Source organism: Octodon degus, unplaced genomic scaffold (assembly GCF_000260255.1).
Source record: "Octodon degus isolate 3935 unplaced genomic scaffold, OctDeg1.0 scaffold00143, whole genome shotgun sequence".
NCBI classification, from domain to species: domain Eukaryota; kingdom Metazoa; phylum Chordata; class Mammalia; order Rodentia; family Octodontidae; genus Octodon; species Octodon degus.
In genome coordinates this window covers 5,180,595-5,185,227 of record NW_004524719.1, presented here as the reverse complement: position 1 = coordinate 5,185,227, position 4,633 = coordinate 5,180,595, and the positions used below count along the sequence as shown (strand labels likewise).

Genomic DNA, 4,633 nt, shown 5'->3' with positions numbered 1-4,633 from the left:
TGTATTTGATTCTTTTGTTCAGATGGTATGAATTCAGAGATTTAGTTTTTCATTTCAGGAATTAATTCTTCTTTGAGTTTCTTTAAATCTTTCTGCTGTTGCTTATTTACTTCCAACACTATTAATTCATATATTTCATCTAAGCTAGTGTCCACTGCACTTGTTCTCGGTGTACATTGTGTTTCCTCCATATGTTTCTGCATTTGATTATTCATTTCAGATGCTATGAATTCAGAGATTTCAGTTTTAGTTCCAGAAATTAATTCTGCTCTGAGTTCCTCTCTTTCTCCTGTTGTCTATTTGGTTCTGATGCTATTAATTCATATATTTCAGCTGAGCTAGTGTCCTCTGCACTTGTTATGGGTGGGCTTGAGGACTGAGATTGCATATTGCTCCTTGTCTTTTTCATTTTGTACACCACTGACCTCTGACCTTTGGTGCAGTGATATCCTTATTACCTAATGAAATTCAGGTACTGATATATCAATTTCTAGTTCATGCAGTTGTGCCTGGCTTGGGTCTGGCTACTGTGCACAGCTCCTTCTTGCCATTGGCCTTGGAGGAGGGCCTGCTGTGCCCCTTCGGTAAGATGTTCTGTTCCTGGATTAGCTGTGTGATTTTGACCCTAGTCTCACTGCAGAGACTTTAGCTGCAGAGTTTCATCCCAAGCCTGTATGCCAGGCCTGGGCTGGGTCTGGAGGGCTGTGAAGAGGGGGTACAAAAGAGTGCAGAATCTCTCCCACATGCTCACCAGGGCTGTGCTTTGGTGGGTCTGCAGGACTCTCAAGAGCGGAGTGGAAGTTTTCACTCACAGGGTGGGCTGTGCTGGGTCTGGATGGGAAGAGGAGGTCTGGAGAATTCAGGGAAAGGCCTCTCTCATGCAGCAGACCTGGCTTTGGACTGGTGGGGGCAGCAGGACCTGACTTGGTGGCATATGGGGCAGGCCCAAGGCACAGTAGAAGTTCTCACTCACAGGGCGGTCTGTGCTTGGTCGGGTGGGTGTGCTGGGTCTGGATGGGTGGGGAAGGTCTGGAGAACACAGAGAAAGACCTCTATCATGCGGTCAGCCTGAGCTTGGACTTTCGGGTGCAGGACAGAGCAGAAGCTCTCCAACACACTCACAGTGCTTGGGGTTGGTCAGATATGAGATTCATTTCCATATAATTATAGATTGGATATTTCTATTGAAAGACTGACTTTGAAAATAAATTAATAAAAATTTTGGTATTAAAAATAAAAAAAATATATAAATAAAATAACACTGAAACAGAATATTCAAGAAATATGATTTTATTAGAAAGTATGCTATGTAGCTATAATTGTTGTACAATTACAAAATGTGAACTTTTTTTCCAGTACTGATGATCAAACTTAGGATCTTGCATATTCCAGGCAGGCATTAATGCTGCTGAGCTGTCTTCTCAGCTCAAATAACAAGATGAAGAATAAACAAAACAAAAAAAGTATTAACAGTATGAATGGCAAGGACTCTTCCAATTAAAGTTTGGAGATGGTGTTTGATGTATATGTATACAGATAACAGATTAATCAGACTACAGATTATGGAATCTCAGAGAAAGAGTGATAACAAAAAAAATTAATGAATCAGTTGATGACAAGCAAGTTGATTAAATAGGAAGAAACAGTAACATCGTAACCCCTACTTTTATCATATTTAAACTGAATAAAGCTAAACATAAAAACAAAAATCTTGAAGGAAAACAATGCTTCAACCATGGAACATATGAAGAGAGCAGAAAAAATAGGTAAAATACTAAAAGAGAACAAATGAAAATCATGGCAATATTCTATATCCAGAAAAATAATCTTTTGAAAAAGGAGCCAGAATGGCTTTCCAGGGAAAGAGAAGCGGGGAATGCACGGCCTACAGCCCTGCAGTATAAGCAGCGGTAAAGGACTGCAGAAGAGACATAACCGGGCGGGAAATCTCATTCCACACAGAGCGAGGAAGGACAGCAGAGGAGGAAAAATACAGACAGAAGAAGATAGGCTTGTTCTCTTATTGTTAAGTGAACTAAACAGTTCCAAAGAAGCAATAGCATTTTCTGGTATGTTCGCTCTGTGCCTCTATCTTCTATAGATAAGGGATTCTGAGTACAGCTGAATGCAGGTATGAAATGAAGACGTGTTTAAATGAGAAATAGAATTGGGCAAAGGACAGTGTGCTTTGAATGTTAGGTGCATGCTTGTCAGGATTTTTACGAAGATTAGCACCACCAATATTATTAAAATAAATATTAATATTGTTGTGAAGTAAATAAATGTTAAATGGATGAAGGTATTAAAATGAGTTCTTTACAAAAACACAAATATGTATACATGTACAGTAACATGAAAACACGTTAGTTCTCTCAAAGCAAAAAATACGACAATAAAAATTATTTTGCTTTGTTTTCACAAGTCAGTATGTGTAAATAACTATGCGCCTATTCACAGGCATTCATTGAACCCAATTTTTCAACTCAATGTTATAATTCTTAGTAATGAAATTATATTCATCAAAATTGAGGATCAGTATTTCATGCATTAATATATTTTGAGTTTTACCCAGATCCTTAATTATCAGCAGGAAACTATTTTCCTCTGATCACATCATTTAAATATTTTCTTCATTTATATTTCTCACATTGCAATTCTTCTCTGAGTAAAAGATGAAAAGTGTTACATAAAGCTAACTTGAGATAATTGTATTGTTGATACTGAAATTCTTTTAAACACCATACAACCTCGGTCTGGTGAGATAGCTCAGCAGCCTGAATGCCTGCTTAAACAGGCTCAGGGATTGTGGTTCGATCCCTGGCACCACATGTTGCACCAGCCCCACTCTCACATGCACTGAGCAGACGACAGAGACCAGGTGAGAGAGTGCATGCCTGTAATCCCAGTACTAGAGAGACTGAAAACAGAAGGATCACTTCAAGTCCTAGTTGAGTAGTGAGACTTAAATTATATATAATGTATAATTATATAGTAGATAAAATATATTATACATATTATATTATAGATTATGTTACATGTATTATATATAAATTTATATATTATAATATATATAATTGATGAGTTTCTAAATCATAGTTTGTCAATCTTCCAAACATCTTGGCTGTGGAATTTTATTAAATTTTCTTTAATAGTTCCCTGAGATGCACTTGCCTACTTCCTTTAGGCATATACTGAGAAAACCTTATCTTCATATTACTTCTATTCTATTTGATGGGGTTGACAAATTTTTCACAGAAATTTTCCATTTTCAAAGTAGGCTTGAAATTTCTCAATTTCAGAATTTAATGACTGAGTCTTTATTTCCCTAACATGTCATTTTATTAGTGCAAAAGTAATAAATGAATGCTTTTATTCACCCTGTAATATACTACTATCAGATACTTGTTATATATAACTTCAATAATAGAGCTTCACTTATTTGTAGTTTTAAGACAGAAGTATTTCTGTTAAGAATGAACTGAATTCATGTCACTTTGCAAATCATAGTGAAATATTCTGGTTGCATTTTTGTTTCTCTGGCCAAGGTCTTTCTATGCATTTTAGGCTGGGTCTTGAACTCATTATGTAGCCTAGGTTGGCCTCCAACTTACAGTGATCTTCCAGCCTTGAATTCCCAAGTTCTGAGATTGTATGTGTGCACTACCGTACCCATCTTGATTTTCAGGATTTTCATCCTAAAGGAAAAGACAGTAGAGCATTCAGTATCTGGCCTGAAATAAATCCATGCCTATCCCTTCAACTTCATCGGATGACTCTCTTTGTCACCTACTGAGCTCCAGGCACCTGGGCCATCTCGACTCTTGACTAAGCTTTTCCTGACTCAGTTTGGCTCAGAACTATCCATCTTCTGGATAGGTGGTTGCCCTTGGTCCTCATAGCTCCAAAAAACAGCAAGAACTTGATAAGCCATATGAGCTGAAGCTCAAAGCTTGGCAGATTATGAACACATTTGGGCCCTCAGCACTTATCAGCCTTTCTAGTTTTTCATCCATAAAACTGGAACCAGCCAGCACCCCTCCACAGGGCTCCATGGCCAGTAGCACCACAGTGGATTGGGACTCCTGGGACAGGTTCGCCTTAGCCCTGAAAATAAGCAGGTATTGACTAAGAAGAAGTTACAGCACTTAGTAAGAGCAGTGGACCCTCATGAGCAGTTGGATAAAGATGTGGAGGAGATGCTGCTGCAGATCCCTGAAGACTTTATTGAGAGTGAGGTGACAGCAGCCAGCCAGCTTGCTCAGCACCGGAAGTCCAGCGCCCCGGAGGTCAAAGACGTCAGGCTGCACCTAGAGGGCCAGTGGAACATGTGGATGCCAAGATTCTGCTCTGAAGAAAGCTGGCCCTACAAAAAAGCTTGCACCACAGAAGCACATAAGCAGAGAATGGCAGTGATCTGGAAAACAACTAAGCAGTAACACACAGAAAGGTCAGGGTATGAACATGTCCAACGTACTTGGAGATACTTGAGCTGAGACCTCAGCCATCTCAGCCTTGGAATTCGTTTGTTTTTAATGCTTTACAGAGGAGCATATGCTTTTTAATAACAATGCAGTAATGTCTATAATAACTGAAAGGATCTACCAAAAAATGGAATAAAACCTTACTCCCCAAA

The 4,633-nt window shown here is 38.8% G+C and overlaps 1 pseudogene; it reads left to right on the top strand.

Moving 5' to 3' along the window:
- The first annotated feature begins 3,960 nt into the window (after positions 1–3,960).
- LOC101561988 lies at positions 3,961–4,436 on the top strand (annotated as a pseudogene).
- Positions 4,437–4,633: the final 197 nt, after the last annotated feature.